This window comes from Vespa velutina, chromosome 9 (genome assembly GCF_912470025.1).
Source record: "Vespa velutina chromosome 9, iVesVel2.1, whole genome shotgun sequence".
Classification (NCBI taxonomy): Eukaryota; Metazoa; Arthropoda; class Insecta; order Hymenoptera; family Vespidae; genus Vespa; species Vespa velutina.
The window spans coordinates 2,858,405-2,880,761 of NC_062196.1; the positions used below are offsets into that span (position 1 = coordinate 2,858,405).

Genomic DNA, 22,357 nt, shown 5'->3' on the forward strand with positions numbered 1-22,357 from the left:
GCCCACTCGTTCATAGTTACTGTCGAATAATTTTGTTAAAAAAAAAAAAAAAAAAAAAAAAGAAATTGCGAGATTAACTACGTACTCACTTTTAGCATTTTATCACGCATAAAACTACGTGTTTATGAAACTTATAGCCGCAGCAAGAGACAACATATGTATTTATGTATATATATATGTATATATATATATATATGCATGTGTATATGTATATTATGTAAACGGCAGTAAGACGCCACGATAAAGTGCCCGTGGGGCTTTACAAAGTCAACTCTTCCTTCGTCTCCCTCTCAACCTCCTTTCATTCCTGTTTCACCTACTCCTCCTTCTCCTCCTCCTTCTCCTCCTTCTCTTCTTCTTCTTCATCCTTTTCCTCCTACTCCATCTCCTACTCCTACTCCTCCTACTTCTACTCCTTCTTTACCTTCGTTGACAATGACTCGCGTACTCGTAACTCGCTGAGGTTTGTAATAAGATTTCACGATGCGTACTTTACGTTTCGAATGAACTCTACTACTTGATATTTTCTGGTACATAGTATATACAATGGCTTTCTAAAATATTACTATACCGTTCTTCCGAATATTAGGTACATTCTCGATATTAACGAAAAATTAATTCGATAATTTTTAAGTAAATTTAAAAGAGTAAAAAAGGAAAAACAAAAAAAAAGAAAAAAGAAGGTTCGATCATTTTCCATCAGGTTTTTCAATTTTTGTCTTTTTTTTTTTTTTCCATTATTTTTCATCAGATATTATCAAATGTTTTCATATATCGACGATGCGAATGAACATTATTCGATTTATTGTTATTATTCAACAACGAAGTTCAACTGATCGAATATTTGAAAATATTTGACGAAACATTGATACAATATTTAAGATACATAACTCTAATAATCTTTTTAACTCATCAACCGCATACTTTTTCCAGGATCATTCAATTTTTCTCAATATTCACTACAGATATATATATATATATATATATATATATATATATATATATATATATATATTAGGGGAACCGGAAAGTAATGTCGTTTCTGCGCATGTCTATATTTGTGATTAAAAATAAAAACTTGTTAAAAATTTATTCGTTTGAATTTAATTTAAGAAAGCGACATTACTTTCCGGTCCCCCTAATATAATGAAACAACACGTTTAAAGGAACATGCTAATATTTTTTTCTTTTTTTTTTTTTTTTTTTTTTATCCGTTCCAAAAAAAAAAAAAAAAAAAAAAGAAAAAACTTATACTACGGTTTATCATTTTCTATTTTATCTCTTTTAACATTGATCTTTCAATCGGTAAAGTTACATAAGTAAGAAATCCATGTCCAAACGAGTCGAAGAAGTGACAACAAGTGTTAGTAAATCTAACCGGCGTCACTGGTATAATAAATTATCGCTACGTACGGAATAGTCGTGAATTTGCAGACGTCCCCCCTTGGCCGAAGGTTTTATCGATAAGCTACGAATGCCAACGATACGTAGATAGCTAGATATACATATATATATATATATATATATATATATATATATATATATATATATATATATGTATGTACGTGGATATGTGTGAATATATATGTACGTTAACGTTAGAGAAGAAGAACGGTTGCCTTTTCTCGCTAAATTTCATCCAAAAAGATAAAGAAGGGAGAGGAGAGAAGGAAAAGAACCTAGGTATGTATTTACAGGAATTTGGCAAACAGAATGCAATGATTCACCGAGAAACCATGCTGGGAGCGTGAAGGACTTCGTTAAAAAAAAAAAAAAAAGGAAAGAGAGAGGGAGGAAGAAAAACGAAAAAAAAAAAGAAAAAACCTGGCAATGAAGATATCGAATCTTTTTTCTATATAAAAAATAAAAAAAAAAAAAAAAGAGAGAAAAAAAAGAAAGAAAGAAAAAAAAGAAGAAAAGATCTTTCGAATTGTAAAATAGTTCTCTTATGAATAAAAATGATTGAATTATTTCTTTTTTGCGATATATTATAATAAAATCAAAAATTCTTATATATATATATATATATTATATTATACAAATAAATATTTACTATATAAAATAGTAATAAAGAAAAAAGGCAAAATAACATTTCACATACACATTAATGTCAATATCAAAAGAATCTGTATTATTATTTTTATTAAATAGATGTAATTATACGTTGATTACGATTGATTACGAAATCCTAACGATCATGTCACCTGACGATTATATATTATCTGATTATAGTATCCTGCACGCAAGCTCATCACAAACTCGTTTCCTTTGGCGAGTAATCGGTCTAATACACACACACACACACATATACATATATATATATCTCATTTTTTTTGTCGAAACATCTAATGAAACGACGTAACAAATAGAGATAATATCAATATTCCAAGTATTATTTATATAGGAAAAGAAAATGAAAAGGAAAAAGAAGATAAACGAAAAAGAGAGAAAAAGAAAGGAAGATGTTTCTTTTTTTTTTTTTGCAACAGCAAGACAGGATGTCGTTAAGTCAGTGAGATTTCAAGATTTAAGATCTCTCATTTTTGAAACTGAAAATCTGACTCCTTGATTCTTAACAACCATCCTAGAATTCTCTCGTAAGATTGACAGCAAGAGAAACACTCTTTGGGCGAACTATTACGGATAAATTTAAACGCAATCTCAAGGATTAAGCGTACTACCTTAATCTTGGGTATTCATCAGTCGGAGTCGCGGGTACGCGTTAACGTGATTTGAAATCGTTTAAATAAAAAAAAAAAAAAAAAAGAAAGAAGATGAGAATAACGATGAAGATTGGGGGAAAAGGTACGAGTAAGTCGAAGAAATAGAAAAAGGAAAAGAGCTTATGAAGAGAGAGAGAGAGAGAGAGAGAGAGAGAGAGAGAGAGAGAGAGAGAGAGAGAGAGAGAGATAGAGGGAACCGTTTAAGGACCTGGAAATTACACTCCGCGAAAGGAAGTTACGAGGTGGATTGAACTTGTGATTACGTGGACGAATCCCGTACCCGTCTACGATCCGTAGGAGGATATAACATAGCCAGCGAAAAAGACGATTGATGGACCATAGAGGAAAAAGGAAAGGAAACGGAAATGTTTCCTTCGTTCGCTAAGCGATTTGGCGACCGCTATTCGAATTAAAAAAAAAAAAAAAAAAAAAAAAAAAAAAAAAAGAAAGAAAGAAAGAAAGAAAGAAAAAAAAGAAACAGAAATAATAAAGGAAAGAAAATCTCTTCAAATATAGAGCTCCTTACTTTATATCAATTCGAAAAAATCCTCATCGTACTGAAATAAAATATCACGAGAGATATGGACGTATTCTTTTCATTTTCGACACGGAAACACTATAGAAAGAATATCGAGAATGTTTAAATAATTGTCTGTACGTAACAATATGATTTGTATTCTTTCAACAATTAATCGATTGAGTTGCAAATTATAAAATAAATAATAATAATTATTTAACTGTTTGTAAAGATTGAAGAAAATATACTTTAACGTGTAAGAGAGTAAAGCGTTTGATAAGAAAATTGTGACAATAAAGTTTTCTTTATCTATTATTTAAAATAAAAAAATAAAAAAATTATGAAGGATTATTGGATGAATACATCGATTCGATATTCAATGAGTTAATTAAATACTATATATAATAGAAGAAAAAGAAAATTGATATTATAGTATAGCCGAAACTCTCTCTCTCTCTCTCTCTCTCTCTCTCTCTCTTTCTCTCTTCCTCTAATTACAATCCACATGTCGCCATTTCGATTTATTTCAACAGTACACGAACGCTTCGAGAATTTCTATAGTATACACTACTAACGTGAACTGAAACGTGCTTTCCAGCTTTCATTGAATAAGTTATACAATGAAAGTCCTCTCGAAACGCGAAAACTTTGTTTCTCCTTGATTTCGAAATACTCTGTGTACTACGAAATTCGGTGTCAGAGGAAAAGAACGAAAGGAGAAAATCTACAATTCGCTTCTCGAAGTCGAAGACAAATCGCTGTCACGATTCTGAATTTTCTTAACGTCGAACCTATTGATCACTGTTGAAATAATCTAAAGTTGGACAATGTATCGGGATAAAGTCGTTTCGAATAAAGAAACTTTCGCAACAATTTTCGTTCTTCGAAGAAACGAACGATTTGTCAAATTTTATCGAAATAAATTACTTTTCCAAATATATTCTAATTATTTTCTTTGGAAGAACAAAAAAAAAAAAAAAAAGAAAAAAAAAAAAATTTGTCCTTTGTATACATCTCAACGTGCATGCCACATTTGTTAATTACATTTAATCATTACTACGGGATTACTTTACGTATCAAAATCAATGTATTTATTGGTCGATTCAAAAATCGATTTACATGGAAATTTGGTATACATAAGAAAAAGCAAATATTATACCCTATATTATCGTTAATTTGGTATATCCGAAGGCAAACTGTGATCTCGTCAAAATGGACCCGTTCAATCGATTATATTTAAAAATATTTATTTTTCATTTATCCTTATATATCTAAAAATTTTTTTCAGGTCAATTACGAACTGTGATATATTTAATTTAAAAGTTTTCTCTTTTTTTTTAAAAAAGAAAGAAAGGACACGTTCTTAATCCTATCCTTTTCTTCTTCTTTTTTTTTTTTTCTTTTTTTCTTTTTTTTTTTTTTTTTTTTTTTACCAAGACATAAACTTCTCGTAATCCGAGGCCGAAGTATAAAAAGAAAATAATGGCTAATAAAAAAGTAAAAGACAGTAAGTAATAGCCACGGTAAGATCGCATTATCGCAAGAGGTTTCCATGGGAACCATCCCTTTATGACCGTAAGAAAAATTCGAAAAGTATCCGACACCTTTGAAGTTTGACGAATCTTAACTCTCCATCTTCTCTCGTTTAACGAAATATCTTGTAAAAAACAATAAATGTAATTATAACGAAAAGGGAAAAATGATAACGTTCCGCGACGTAAAAAAGAATGGGAAAAAGAAAAAAGGAAGAAATAGAAAAACAAAATTGCAACTGACACATTTCTACCTTAAACATAGTTTAAAATCATTTGAACATTTTTTTATAACTTTGTCGAATTTTAAACTCACATATATATATATATAGCTATATCCTCCCTCTACCCAAAACAAAAAGAAAAAAAAAAAAAGAAAAATAGAAAAGATGCCGAAGGAAAATTTTTAACTTTCACAAAAATATTAATATGGATCAATTAAAAAATAAGAATAAAAAGGAGGAAAAGAAAAGGAAAGAAAAAGTATGAACATCTTATAACTGTCATAGACTAGTAACTAACTTGTAAACCTTCTAAACACTAACGTGTTATTCAGACTAGGTATCCCTATCTAAACGTAATAGAGACGTTTGCCAAGTGAAGCTTGATTAAAACAAGGCAAGAACCAGGAACTGGAAAGGGAAATAGAAAGAGTACGAAGAAGAGAAAGAAGAAGAAGAAGAAGAAGAAGAAGGATGAGAGAGAAAGAGAGAGAGAGAGAGAAAGAGAGAGAAAAGAGGGTAAGAGAAAAGAGGGTAGAGTCAATAAACGAGCACGGCGACGTGGAAAAGAGTCGTAAGACGCAAGCAAGGATACGTCAAAAGGTTCACGCGCACAAGTCGGGCGGCAAATGAGCCAAACAGCCTGAGGGAAAAGGTCGTCGTCAAAAGGGAAGGCAAAGCAGAAGCAGTAACACCACCACCACCACCAATACCACTACCAGCAATAGCAGCAGCAAAAGCAGTAGCAATAGCAATAGCAACAGCAGCAACAGTAACAGCAGCAAGACTAGTAGCAACAGCAATAGCAGCAACGCTAGCAGCAGCAGCATCAATGCTAGCAGCAACAGCAGCAGCCAGCAGCAGCAGCTTAGCTAGGTGAAATTCTTGACTTTACCCTCAGGATAGTGAATTACCACCTAGCACGCCTACTAGATTGCTATTCGCACGCCCCACCTCGTTTTCTTCATCCCCTTACGGCACCGATGAGACCGCTCTGCTGCTACGAGATGTTCGGAGAGGGGCTCCATTTCAACCTTATTAACATCTTTCACCGGTTTACACCGTGACTACACGAGAATGAAGAAAATGTCTTCAAGTGGGATATTGCTCTCTCTCTTTCTCTCTCTCTTTCTCTCTCTCTCTCTCTCTCTCTCTCTCTCTCTCTCTCTTTCTTTTACTCTTCGCAGAATTTTTTAAAAAAAAGAAGAAAAAAAAAAGTAAGAAAGAATATCATTTTGTTATACAACTTGCTTGAAAATATGCTTCCTCCCTACAGTCTTATCTTACTCTTTCTTTACTTTTCTCGCATTTCGTCGTGCTTCAAAAAAGAAAAGGTCTTTTCTTTCTCTTCTTTTTTTTCTTTTCTTTTGTCCTGTTTTTTCTTTTTCTCTTTTTTTGGTCTTTTTTTATAGTCCGCTTGCCTCTTTTCAATGCACCGGATAATGTCACGAAAATGGACGTTTGTATTCATGCCCCGCACATTTAGGGGCAGGCACAATATTAAAGGGGAGTATCTGATATGAGAGAATCCTATGGTAACCATACACTGGGCGTTTATTAGCAGACGATTCACAAACAAACAGCTGTGCACAACGATGCCTTCGCTACTAGTTCTTATGTTTGTATAAATATATGTATGTATGTATGTATATATATATATGTATGTATGTATGTATGTATGTATATATGTATGTTTGTATGTATATATGTATATATGTATGTATGTATGCATGTATGTACCATGTTTACATTTTTTACTTAAGAAAATTTCACAAGTATTGAGTATCCAAATGCTGTTTTATTGAAAAGAAATCCATTTCATATATAGTTCTGTTTAAAAACCTTGGGAATTGTAATATGTTTCATTTAGTTATAATTCTTATAACGGTACTCTTATATATTCACCTAGAAGAATTAGTGTTCTCTTGAGAACGAGGGAATTCTAATTGAATATTTTAATGAAAGGACATGAAAGAATCGGGATGAGATATCTTATTATTCTAAACTCATCAAGTGGAAAAGTAAATTACCGGGAGAATATTAACTGAAAGTTATATAAATATCGTTAAATAAAATAAACAAAAAAAAGAAAGAAAAGACATACAAAATATAAAAAAGAAAAAAGACAGAAAGAAGGAAAGAAAAAAGATTTAATTTAAAAAACATAATTAACTTTATATTCAATCTGTCTATTGTTGTAATGAAAATTAAAAAATCATTCTATTTTTAATTTACGAATCTCAATTATCTACGTAATTTAATTTATATCTCTCTCGGCTGATTATCTTGTTAAATATTTTATTTACTTTACTATTGTTTTCGATAAATTGTGTTTCGTGCATGTTTAACCTGATTTTAATGACAACGAACGATACAAATGAAAATAAAAAAAGAACACACACACAATTTTATTGATGTTCGTTCATTCGGAATATGTTATTTCGAATGATAAATATACAAATTTTTCGTATTTAATTTAAAAATGTTTATATTCATGTTTGTGTAAAAATTTACACAATAGGGTCTCACGATAATTCCAAATAAATACCTTAAAAATAATAAATTTGATATCTCGTTTCATGAAACAAATTATTATATTTTTTTCTCTAGTGAAAGACGAGCGAACTGGAAAATAATATTCATTAAAATTTTCATTGTTATTAAGTAAAAAAAAAAAAAAAAAAAAAAAGGAAAAAGAAGGAAAATAATAATGATCACTCGATCGATCTCGTTAAGTTTTGCTAATTAAATGAGCCAGCCATTTAGATAGCGATCTCCGTTCGTCGTGAAACGCAATGCGTTTGACAGGGACTGGACACGTGGGAGTTGAATTATTAAATATACCAATGAGAATAATCAAACGTCAACAATTCAATGTACAATAAAAACCGAAATCACGGACAGAGTGGACACTTAATGTTCCGTGATGGAACTCTCACCTGTCATACTAGAATTATATCCGATAATCCATTGTGTGACAGTTCTAGGGGAGAGAAAGATTTAAAAATATAGTTCATGTTTTTTGTCCATATTTATATGTCCACCTCTTTCATGTAAAATCTTATAAAACAAATCTACAAAAATTATTCAAGAAAGAAATGAAATATTTTCTATAAAAATTAATTACAAAAAAAAAAAAAAAAAAAAAAAAAAAAAAAAAAAGAAAAAATAGAAAAGAAAAGCAATTAAAAGACTCAAGATGTCCATAAAAACTTTTGATATAGGATGTAACTAAATTATTATTTGGATGCTAATATTTTCCATTATTCCCATTTAAAAGCAACCGTTGCCGACTCTACACTTAGATCGATAACATCCCTCTTTTTGCCTTGTACAAGCACCGAACGAAAAGTCGAGTTTGTTTGAAGAGCAAACGGATGAAAACGACGATACAAAGAGAAGAGGAAAAGGGGAGAGAGAGAGAGAGAGAGAGAGAGAGAGAGAGAGAAAGAGAAAGAGAAGAAAAAAGTGAATGAAAAGCAAGCGAAAATTTGCAACACTCATTAGATAAAATGCTTACATAGAATATCTAATGCCTCGGTCTTCGTTTCAAAGTAAAGATAGGGTAAATACTTGTCTCGTCAGAATAACAGTAAATCTTGAAATATTTCTCTTCAACAAAGTGAACGAAGTTGGCTGATAATAAACAAAATAAAAATGTTAATCCGTCAAACATGTACATATACGTATGTATATAAGATTGTCTGTAACAAAAAAAGAAAAAAAAAAGAAGAAGAAGAAGAAAGAAAAAAAAAAACAAAGAAAAACACAAAAATATTTTTCTCTCACGTTTTCTCGTAATAATCACAATGCAAACAACAACGTCATTACTTTAAGTCGTTACTTTATTTTTCTCAACGTGACTTACCAACGGAGAGCGTCTTAAAAGCTGATGTTAGAACGTCAGAAAAATCGTGAATAAATTTTTTCCAAAGAAGGTACTTTCCTTAGGAAGTAATGAAAAAAAAAAAAAAAAAAAAAAAAAAAGGAAAAAAGGAAAAAAGTGGGAAGTTCGAGGTTCAAGAAGGAAAAAGAGGAAATCCTTCGAGCGAAATTTGGAAACTGCGCGTGCTGCTGATGTACCCTTGTAAGAAAAAGTCTTCCAATGTAAACAGAACATCAGTTCACGAGAAAGAGAGAGAGAGAGATGAAGGGAGAAAGAGAGAGAGAGAGAGAGAGAGAGAGAGAGAGAGAGAGAGGGGAGAGAGAAGGAGAGTTTGATGCAACCTTCGAGAAGAGGAATGTGAGTTACGAAAAGCGGTCCTGCCATAAGGTCTGCTTCCCACGTTTTCTACGCTTTCGTATAAAATTGTGTGCAATAAGCTTTCGTTCGTGCTGAGAATATCGAAATATAGTAGTGCACACACGCAGATATGTACAACATACGCCTCTCTTCAGAACTACGACCGGCTGACACGCGTATCATTTAGGATCTGGTAAAGAAAATTTTGCATTTATCATCCAACTATTATTTTGTTCAAAGAGAGAAAAAAAAGAAAAGAAAAGAAAAAAATACAAATGCGCACCCGCGTAGACATATATACACGTATATACAACGAGGATTAACCTCACGAGGATAAACCAATCCTGAAATAGTTAAGGCAAGAGTATTAAGAATAAAAAAAAAACAAAAAAACAAAAAAAAAAACAAAATTCTATAGATATCCTTTATATAAAGAGAATAGTTTAAATTTAATAAATTTGAAAATAAATTCCACCGAACAATAAGGCACATTTAATAATAAATCGTAATGTACTTACATGATATCCATACACAATATAATATATTATTATACTTTTCAAAGTATTTATTAAATCCTGTTAAATCTATACAATATCCGTTAAATCAATGAAAACTGCTTATGCACAAACGAAGATTTATTCTATCGTCGTAACTTACGGCTATACATTCCAATTGTAAATGCTTACTGAAACTTACACTTTCTATTTAATAGCCCGAAATCCAAATTAACATCGCCTCAAAGAACGCATTTAAACGCTCACGAATATAGGATACAAAAATCCAGACGTCTTTCATGCTCAAAAGGTGTGAATTTAAATACAAATTGATATTTCTGATGAATGTATATGGATTAAAATAGAAAGGCAGGGGGAGAGAGAGAGAGAGAGAGAGAGAGAGAGAGAGAGAGAGAGAGAGAGAGAGAGAGAGTCATAGAAAGGAATAAAATAAAATTTTATTAATATTTTATTATTTAATCCGAATAATAAATGAGCTTTCGAAAACAATAAATAATCATCAAAAATAATTTCTATTGGGATAAAAAAGAAAAAAAAAAGGATAGATCTCTTCTTACCGTAATTTTCTTTTCTCGTTTCTTTTTCTTTTCCTTTTTTTTTTATTTTTAATCGTCATTAAAAACGATCTATGACGACGAGCAAAGATTGGACGTTTTATATGGTTATTAAAATAAAATATAATCTTGAGAAAAAGACAAAAGAGAGACAGACAAAGAAAGAGAAAAAGAAAGAGAGAGAGAGAGAGACATCATAAAAGCCCGTTCTCGCAATATCGCACCAATCTACCTCCCGTCTCGTAAAATCGCTGACTCTAAAGCGTGTAAAGAAACGTGAGCGAAAACGAAAGAGAGAAGAGAGAGAGAGAGAGAGGGAAATAGGAGGAGGTAGCTGCGAAAACGTGAAATTTCGCTTCGGTCAGGAATCTTCTTCCTTCTTTCCTTTGATGTACTCATCTTCTTACTGTCTACCACCTCTCTTACCGATATTTCTCCAACCCCTCTTTTCATTCTATACGTCTACCACTCGCGAGACACACTTAAGTAACCGGGATTCCCTTAGCTCCCTTTCAAATTACACGATATATTCATTTTAAAATCGTGAACCAACGAACGGAGAAGACGAGGGCAGGTTCCTTAAATTTCTCCTTGTGATTCTAGGTTCAAATTTTGTATGAGACTGGTTCCATGCGATTGAACGAAATTAGAAATTTTATTAATCAAACATAATATCGTTTTAAATTTATACAACGTATGAAATTATTATTTTTCTATTTCTTTCGTTTTTTCTTTCTTTTTTTTTTTTTTTTTTTTTTTTTTTCTTTGTCTTTTTCTTCTTTCCTTTTTAGTCCTTTACATATGCTTTCATTACATAATTTTTTATTTATGTGCGTTCGATTAAGATATAATCAATGTAAAACAACATAGGTAGATATGATAATCATAAGCAAGTATATGCATATACAATATACATAAAATATGCAGATATGTATTTACATTTATGAAATGATATTATCATATGAAATGTTCCTTTTCGTATTGATTAAGTCTACTGTCGCTAAGCAACGTCCACTGTTATGCAATTCAAACTTCAATTAACAAGCTCTCCTCATTAAAAGACACCAGTCTTTTCAAATTCAAAAGTGCTTTATGAGAAATTGCGTAACATCTTGACATATTATTGAGTGTCAAGTAAGTTTATAAAAAAAAAAAAAAAAAAAAGAAAAAGAAAAAAAAGAAGAAAGAAAAAAAGAAACCCAGAAAAAAGTACACGACAAAATTACAAGATTATATGAATAAAAATGAGAAATAAATTACGTCAAATACATATACGTTACAATAAATTACTTAAATACATACTTCCATGTATACGTGTGCGAGATACCTACAAGTATTAAAATAAAGTATTAAAATAAATACGATGAGAATAAAAAGTACTAGGGAACAGGTAGGGAAAAGAAAAAAAAAAATCGAAAGTAAGAAATAGTAAACAAACCCGATTAGTCGAGTAATTTCGTCAAATAATATGAACAGGTTCAAAGAAGAATTCATTTTTAGAATCAATTCGCAACGTGCACCCAGATTGCACAGAATTTCATAACCATATCTCGCATACTAAAAGTGCTTTGGAATTTCATCGCTAGTCTCTCGTAATTTTTATCTAAAGTTCCATACGACTATATATATATATTTATATATATATATATATATATATATATATATAAAATGTATTCGGATCGGTTCATATAATCACATGACATAAAAATCTGCGAAACGAAAGAAATGAGGTGCGTTTTATGAGAAAACTTTCGTTAAGATCGTCGTAGAACGTAAAGAATGCTAGTCAGTAGGGAAAGGAACCGATACGAAGGTGAAAACTTTTAGAGAATTCTTATGTCGACTTACTTTTTTCTCTTTTTGTCTCTCTCTTCTTCTCTCTCTCTCTCTCTCTCTCTCTTTTTCTCTCTTTCTCTCTCTCTCTCTCTCACTCTCTCTTTTTTCTTTGTCTTAAGATTTACGAGACTTTCGAGGGTTGTAAATGTTTTTTTGATAAATCCACGAAAAAAAAAAAAAAAAAGAAAAGGGAAAGGGAGGATAAAAAGCGAAACTTTCGACACCCCGATATTTAAATTATACACAGTGAATTTCACCCTATAAATTATCCTTTTCCTAAATGTTCTCTCTTTCTAATGTCTAAATAAGGAGAGATACTTGTAAAGGAGATGCGAATGTATATTCAAATATGTTCAAATTTATTATCAAAGTTTTACGTTTGAGAAAAAAAAAGAAAGAGGGAGAAAGATATAAAAAGAGAGAGACAAATGGACAGAGAGAGAGAGAGAGAGAGAGAGAGAAGGAGAGAAAAAAATTAATTTTCGTGCCAATGATTTCGATTGATGTATTCCTTTCATTCTCTCTCTCTCTCTCTCTCTCTCTCTCTCTCTCTCTCTCTCTCTCTCTCCATCTCTATCTCTATCAATCTCTTTCTTTTTCTCTCTTCTTTGAAATCAATATATTTTCGTGACACCTTGCAACACGACAAAGTAATTATCCCGATATTGTCCGTCACTTCTCGAAGGAGAAATACAGAAGAGATCTCATCATTGTTACTGTTCTATAGTGATCACGTCGATAATAAAGTTATATAGAATTTCATCTGAATTTCTATTCGTGATTTGCGTGATTATTATCGAAAACGAAACGTGATCCAATAAAATATCATTTCAAATATATATACATACATACATATATATATATATATATATATATATATATATACATAGTTCGATTTTTAATCAGCGATTTTTTAGTTTTTATTTGCATCTATGAAATATGGGAAAAAAAAGGAGAGAGAAAAAAAAAGGAAAAAAGAAAAAGAAAAAATGTATAAATTTGGCGCGATCGTAGTAGCGTTGGAAAATCTTATGGAGTGAGAGAGTGAGTGGAGGAGACCAGAGAAGGAACTGTGAGATAGAAAAAGAAAGAAAAAGAAAACGAGAAAAAGGGAGAGAATTCTTTAGACGGCACGGTTTTCTACAAACGTACCTCATTAAAAATAATGAGACGTAGGAGTGTGTCAAAGCGTAAAGGACAGAGTGATGGATGAAACTGGTCCATAATGCAAGTTACAAAGTCCTTCTAAACATTAAGACGCGATTTTACGTAATCAAGAAATATATCTATTAAATAGGTAATTACGTAAATGGGTAATTACTTTTTGTACATTTTACAAGAAAGAACTATTTTTAAACGATCGAAATATTATATGAATTATTTACTTAATTTAAAAATATTATCTACGCGTATCTCAAGATTTGATAAAAAGAAAATTTAACGAGCTCTCAGAGACGAAAGAAATCATTCTTAAATAAAATCTTTCCTTTCGGTCAATTGAAAAAGAATCATTCGAGCAGATTATCTGTTAAAATGAATTCTTGAGTCCGTAATACGATTAACGCTGATCACAGATACGCGAGGAGCTTTCAAATGAAAAAAATACCGATGCAACTGTCTCCGAATTAACTTAATCGAATTTGTGCACTATGCACAATGAACATTATCACTCTAATTGTTTCATGCGCAATCTAAAATATCAAATAAATTTACACTATCGCAAAACAAAGATTACAATTTAATAATGAAAATTATTATTATCGTTAGAGACTCGCAAGTCAGAGAGAAAGAAATCGAGAGAGAAAAGCTATCAATAACAAATATTTCGTTGGACGTTAAAAATTCTTTTTCCTTTTCCTTTTTTTCTTTTTCTTTCTTTTTTTTGTTTTGTTTTATTTTGTTTTGAAATATAGAACGGATTTTTTTCTCCCCAAAGGAATAAGTAAAGTAAAATGAAAATGACGTCTTTATAAAAATCACTCAGGTTTCTTTCGTTTGAAGTTTATTCCCTTTCGGCAGATCGATAAAGCGGATTTGAAGCTAAAACACTTTTGAATAATGTACCAACTACTTTAGCATTTGGTAATCTTAGAAAATAGTGCACGTTCCGCTGCTCTTCATAACAGGGGAAAGGAAAAAAAGAAGAGAGAAAAAAGGAAAAGGAAAAAAGAAAAAAGAAAAGAAAACGCATAGCAATCCCGCTCGTTCGGTAGATACTGTCCGAAAGTCTCTCTTTCCGAAGAGATAAGAAATCGAGTCGACAAATATTTCGCGGATATTGGGAACAATTTCGAACGGATATCAACTTCCGACAAATGAATAAAATATTCTCTAGGATCAGTCGTGACGTTCGAACTAACGTATCAGAATCAGTCAGTCCGACTCGAGTAGAAATTCGTTCCTTTTGCGATGCCTTGTGCCATGGCCCTGAAGGGAATAAACCTAAAGGGATTCCCTTGACGAGTAGTCGATGATCACCGTAAATTTAGATTCCAACGATACCTCCGACAACGTATCGTCGTCGTTCTCGTCGTCGTGGTCCCCCTTTTTTCCCCTCTAATCTGCCTGAATATCGAAATCGCAAGGGGAATCACAGGGAATATTTCTATCGACTTCGTAAAAGACTTCCGGGAAGAAACTCAACGATACTCGGCGCTCATGAAAAATGGGATAAAGAAATGCGAACTGCATAACAATGTAGTATTATATGTAATAACACATGCAAGTATAATAAAAATCTATTCTACCTATATACCCTGGATATACCATTTCATATTTACTCTCGTAATTATTTCTTAAACTATAGCTTATATTCAAAAAATTTTTCAAATAAAACTTCTCTCACGTTTCGAGAAGAGAAGGATGGGAAGGGGAATAAAATTGGCAACGGGGTGAACATTTTACAGGGCGATCAGAAATCTTCTCTAAGTGGACGTGTTTCTGAGATCTTCAAGGTGACCTTTATTTTTTCAGAACGAAAATGTCCGTTTTTATTCAGGAAGGCGCGTAGCCCATTCCAAGACGAATTCATTGACTATAATACTTTGATCTTTCAAGGTGATTCAAAGTCGAGTAAAAGAACAAAGGTCACCTTGAAATCTCGGAAGCACGTCTACCTGAAGAAGATTTGTTATCGCCATTAGATTACCCTCCACCTTCCCCCATCTCACTCTTCCTAAACAGAATAAATTTTGTTGGAAACATTTTTTTTATACGAACTATAGTTCGAGAAATAATTTCATGCGAAACTTCGAATGAGATACCATATATCTATTTGTATATCTTTGTTAAAGTTAAAAATTCGTTTAATCCAGACACTTTATTTTTAAATTAAATTAACATAATATTTTATTATAATATTATATATAGGTATGATAAAGCATTCAATCCTTTCTTCCTTTTTCTTTTCAATTTGAACTTACGTTTCAAAAATGATTATGTCAATTCGAAATAATACATAACCATATTTTGTATCATATAACATTACTGATAAATAACATATTCCTCGTTATTCTATAATATTACTCGTCATTGTTCGTAACGTAATAAAACCATGAAGAAGTAAAGTACCTATTAGTGACACCGATGATAGATGATATCCCATTCGATGCGTTCCACGGAATAGCATAAGGATATACAAACGAGAATGAATCTATCTGCCTTGATTTATAGCTCGTTTCAAATACTTCGCTATTTATCTACGATGAACCTATGATAACGAAAGGTAAAAAATATTTCTAAGATCTGTACCATAAGGTAAGTTTTTTTTTGTTAAAAAAAAAAAAAAAAAAAAAAAAAAAAAAAAAAAGAAAAGAAAAAAAAATTAATAAATAAATAAAAAAAAAAGAGAACAATAATACAAAACGAAAAAAAAAAAAAACAAGAAGAAAAAAAAATAAAGATCATCTCCATAAATCCTACTATCTTCGTGATAGCTTTTGGGGAACACATTTCAGTAAAAGTGAAATTTTGTCGGTTGATGGGCAAAATCATCGATAGCAACATGGCTAACGTCAAAATCGAAGGTTTATCCTCGCTAGTCCGTTCGTATGTACATTTGGATCGTTTCCAAAGGGTTTAGCTAGACATATACGAGTATACGATAGCGTCGACCTCGGTCGACATTGGCATTACCATTGCCATGGACACTGAACTCGGAATCTGGTAATAATTTATACGTTGGATTATAGAACACACCTACGGATGATAGGGGAAAGGATAGGAACGGGTACTGGCAACAATAACAAGTATCGTATATAGGTATCGCAGAAATTGGCATTGCGTCAAGTATTGCGTAAAAGAGTTTAAGCTTACGATCGATAATTCGTCCGTCCCAAGTCTGTACTTTTATATTATACATAGGTATATATCAATAAAATGAAAAAAAAAAAAAAGAAAAAAAAAGAAAATGAAGAAAAAATGAGAAGACATGTCCGAAATGTTTCGTCTTTTACTACTTCCATGCATTCAAACTTTTTTCTCTGCTTTCTTTTTTTCTTCTTTTTTTTCTTTTTTTTTTCAATTTATCTTGAAAATTGATATTTGAAAAACGAACGAATATTGTCCCTTTTTTTTTAATTTCTTGTTTTCTTTTTTTATTTTCAAAAGAAATATCCGGTTTTAATTTCGAACTGGCAAAGAACAAAGTTGAACAGCACGATTAATAACTTGCGTCTGTTACAATCAACAATGGAAAAGGTCGACTTGGATATGGATCAGACATTTGATTTAAGTGCGGTCTCGGAGAACTAAAGTACCTACGTATGTACCTACCTGCAAAAACTTCAACTGTGAGTGAGAGATCAGCCAAGCGTGTTTACGGGCGTGCTTACAAGGGAAACAGTCTGACACGTATCAGACATTTACGCAGAGCATTAGATTAAGCGAGACTTATCTAAATACATATAAGTGTATATATGCGCGCGTGTGTATGTGTGTGTTTATGTATATATATACATAGATGCGCATACATTTCTTTCACTTAGATATGCTTTACCATTAGTTAGCATTAAAGAAACAAAAAGTTATAGTAGAATTATCTTCATTAATTAATGCATTTTGTGTTATCGTATAAGTAATCATAATATTTCAAACTTCTGTTTATTTCAATAAGATTTATTCGTTTGGTAATTAAATTTTCACATTAATATCCACATTGAAATATATATAGAAAAAATTAAAAACAATCGCATTGCCATGATCGATTATCAAATACGATGAGAATGATTGACTTGTTGAAATTAATTCTACGAAAAGCTTCAGACCAATAACAATAACATTGAATATATAGAAAATGATAGGCGAAATATGATAGTACCAGATAGAAACAATAGACAGTAATTGAAACTATTCAATAATTATCATTCGATTGCTACAGGATGTTGAACGAGAAAATGAAAATTCACGACAATAACAAAACCATTGTTAAAACTGATTTAAAGTAATAAAATTTTATTTAAAATACATTTTTTTTATGAGAGAAAGGGATTTGAGTTGCTAAGTTAACAAAGACGAACATTAACTAGTTTGACTGATACATACATACATACATACATACATGCAGACATACATACATACATACATACATACATACATACATACATACAAACATACATACGAACTTGTATTGTCATTACAATGTTACTCTCTCTTTCTGCATTGGTATTTGTCTTTGTTTCTATTTGTCTATCTATCTATCTGTCCGTCTGTCTCTCTCTCTCTCTCTCCCTTTCTTTCTCTCTCTCTGTTGTACGGTCACGTAATAATTCAGGAACATTGTTATTGGTGCAGTACCATAAATTTGAATTATCCTCCCCCTTCGCATATTAATAATTTCCTACGATGGTCGAGGCAATAGCAATACGGACCATCTTCGACACAACATCGTACCTTAAGGCAACGTAAATAAGACAAAGACTCTTAATAATGCTACAACACAATGAATTATTACTGATAGGTATTCTCTCTTTCTCTCTCTCTCTCTCTCTCTCTCTCTCTCTCTTTCTCTCTATTTCTCTCTTTCTCTCTTTTTCTCTTTCTCTCTCTCTCTCTTTCGTCGAGATTTCACGTTAAAATAGAAACCCAGATCGATGTAAGTTAGAACATTGTTACATGAAATAATCTCGAGGCTTAAATCCTTAACACAATAAATATTCGATAATAAATATTCGATAATAAATATTCGATCTTTCATAAATAAAAATGATTATATTTTAATTATTAAATGACAGTAATATTTCATTCGGAAAAATGTAATTTATGTGAATCAGAAAAATTGTTTTCAAAGGAGATATCTGTGAGTAATATAATTTGGAATGATGTTATACGAACGACTTGTTGAGGAATGAAAAATTGTTAAGAGTCGAAGGTTGATAAAGGTGAAAGTACGAGCGAAAGGGAAAGAGATAGGGATAGAGATAGAGAGAGAAATACAGATAGAGAAAGAGAGAGATACAGATAGATAGAGAGAGAGAGAGAGAGAGAGAGAGAGAAACTAGATCGATTCTCGTCGAGCGATTCCAAGATCGTAGATTCCACGTTCCATGGCCAAGACGAGGGACAGGGCTACATTACTCTCCAACTGGATAACTCCGACCACATCCTTGCAGACCATACCTCACACTAATGAGATGCTTCGTTGATTCTACAAGCTGACTCCGCACGTGCAAACATACCGGAGGCCTCTATTTCAACGAAAGTGCAAGCTGCCGTGTTTACGTAACCATGTATGATGGAAATTCAAGCTACGAAACCTCGTTAAATCTGGAATAAGTGCATATCTCTTCGGTTCCTCTCTCATCGCGCGTATCACCCCTATTCCTTCTTGAATATTCTAATTGCAACGGCCAATCTATTTACTTAATGAACATCGACGACGCGCGAGTCGAAACTTTGATCCTATACTTTCGCGTGTTTGCTTTACTATACAAAGTAATCACGGTAGTTACCGTTGCCGAAAACTATTGAAAGGATTTTAAGATATAAATTAATATTGATAATATTTTCACGTTAATATGAATTGATCGTTTGCAATTAATTTTTTGATTATTAAAGATCGTATAAATTATTGTACGAATTTGTATCGTAATATAATTATTACTAACTATTAGCAAGTAATATAATTATTAATAAGTAATAAATTAATTATTAATTTGTAATATAATTATTACTAACTTAGTAGTAATTAATTTGTACGAAATAAAGCTGAAAAGAAACATAGAACTTTCTCGGTAAATTCAGGACCGAAAGGGTCTCATGAAAAATTACTTTTTTCATCTAATGTAAAGAGGTCCAATATTTATTTGTTAATAAGAAACAAAGAAATGACTGAAGTATTATCGCTAACGGTAGGGTAAACGCAAAGGAAAGTGTCACATTTATTTTCTCTGCTATCGCGGCAGAGATTGTACGATGAATACACACGTGTCCCGTCTTCTAATAAATTACCATGGCTTCCGAGATATGCTTAAACCGAGTGTTAAATGGTACAAGTTGAATTATACTCAGCGTAATTAAATGACGATGAAAGATCAGTTCCATGACCATACTCGCAAAGAAAACCAAAAAACATTGTCAGATAGAAGATATAATTAAAAACACGTTTATGAATTTCATCAATGAAAGTCATTAAAAAAAAGAAAAATCATTCTTACATCGGCAATGAAACAAAGATTTGTTTAATATTACAAATTCGTCTTAGATACTTAAAATCAATGATTTATAAAAAATAAAATATTTAAAATATAAAGTGATAAATAGAGTCATATTCAATTAACTCATAATAATCATTTTCTAATATTTTAATGACTAATCGTAGAGATCGATAAGTATCTATAAGATTATTAACAACTATGAGCAATAAGTCGACGAAAATAAGAATCGAAGAGAAATGATCGGAACGGCTTTAAAACCGGCAAAGATCGACAATCGTAATGAAAGGATAAAGCATGGCCAAAGTTGGAAGCGACGTGTGACGTTTAGAACGAGACGGAGACGACGACGAGACTCTGAATTTATAGATCCCTCGAGCCTCTTACGTTTCTTGGCCACGCAAGTTTTAGCAAACGACTTACCGATCAGAGTGAAAAAGTAGAAGGTGTCGTATCGTAAGAAAACACACGAAATATTTTCATGAATACGTATATTTTCACGATACGAGAAATCTTTTAGAAAAATCGATCTCCTAGATCAATTTAAAAATTCGATCGAACTTGTCGTTTTCAATATCATAGATCAGATAGATTTTTAAAAGCAACATTTCTCTTCGATGGCCAATTTGACGATGTCAAAGAATTTCAAAGACCGACGAAAATATCGATCCAAAACTTTAGCCAACGAATATGATGATATTTTCGAAAAAGACTACCAACTAAAATACAGAGATTACATTTTTAATTTTCATAGGCTGCTCCCAACTTTCACGGCCTACTGGGGAACCATAAAAAATGTTTCCTGTGTCTAATACAGAGAGATTCATTTCGCATTCATTGCAAAAATTAAAATGATAACGGTTACTTCTGAAACTATCGTCACAAGGATGCAATTATAATGGACGAATCGCAGAATCTCAACTCGGGATGTTATCTCGGGGGATACTAGAAAAAAAATTTTTGCTCATACTTATTCATTAATTTTACACATTAATTTTTAACTTATATATATATATATATATATCAAGTATGAATTACATTTTTAAAACTATGTCACTAGCTTTCTCGTAACCCATATCGATCGCAGTAAAATTCCGTAAAGATCAATAAGACGTGCAAAAGGACTTTCTTTCAAGAAAGGATAAGAACCATAGTAATGGCACTAATAATCTCGAATTCTCACGAGTCGAATTCTCTACAAGGACGAACACCTTTATCATTACAGGTCCTTCTTCTTAAGGAGGAAGATAAGGAGGAACAGTCTGTCCTTCCTCATAGTTTCAAAGTAACTTGAATTTTCCCTTGCCACACATTGTCGAGATATTTCAACAACCTCTTTAGATGTGTGAAGGGTTAACGAGGTCGTTCGGGTCGATCTCAATCGCTCGAGGCTACCAATATCGAATACCACAACTCGCTCGTATGCTTCTCATTCGAATAACAATACCGGGAAGTAAGTCAAATTGACGATATTACAATAACCGAAGAATAAAACCCGCTCTCTCTCTCTCTCTCTCTCTCTCTCTCTCTCTCTCTCTCTCTCTCTCTCTCTCTTTCTCTCTCTATTTGATTATTTCAAAATATTAGAAAATCGATTTTTGAAAAAAGTAAAAATTTTGTTATTCCTTTCTTTTTCATTTTTTGATCAATAACCAACGTTTGGATGTTTATTACCGGACGGAATTTAAAGCCGAAAAAGGAAAAGAAAATAAAAAATAAAATAAAAAAAAAAAAGAAAAAAAAAAGAATAAAAAAATCATCGACCTTCGATACTTCCTATATTTTCAATTTCAATTTTTCGAAACGAACGATTTTATACGAGAAAAATCCTTTTCTATTTAATTCCATTAATATTCGTAATATTATTATTCAATTAGATTATTTTCTCAATTTCCATTTACAAATATCAGGCAAAAAGTAATTATTAAACGATTTTTGACATTACTTACGAACGATTCTTAGGTCGATATATTTTGTGCGTATGGTACATTGATTTTTGTCACAATGTTCTGTATTCATTAATAGCGGAAGAATAACACTTCTGTAGGTAACGACTGATTTATGCCCGTTGCTTTGTACATTTTGTGGAGAACTACGTGACCGAATGCGGATGCCGAACGAATAATGGTTGGTAGAATTTATTTGTTCCGATGTACTCTCGTGCGTCAGAACATTCAAATGATACCCAACACCGCAAATCTGTCGGTCGTCCGGTAATTTAAATTAAAAATTAAGTATTTTATTGGATAATATCGTGAATCAATTCGTAATGAATAATCGTCAGATATAAACGTTTTCAGATGGAAACGTTTTCGGATAGATACATTTTTTCATGGTAACAATCAAATCAATATAATTTTCAAAAATAATGATTATATTTTAATCGTTAAATATATTAAGAATATTTTATACGTTACAATTCTTTGATTGTACCGTAATTACGCAAAAAGCTTTAAATTGTTTTATATATGTAAAATTGTACATCGTATATGTAGACTTATATATATATATATATATATATATATATATATATATGCTACATGTACGTAAATATATGCTCCATTAAT

The 22,357-nt window shown here is 31.6% G+C and overlaps 1 protein-coding gene across 1 annotated transcript in view; it reads right to left on the bottom strand.

The window, feature by feature from the left end:
• Positions 1-22,357, bottom strand: part of LOC124951543 (venom dipeptidyl peptidase 4) — a 277,366-nt gene that overhangs the window by 253,689 nt on the left and 1,320 nt on the right. The window lies entirely within an intron of this gene.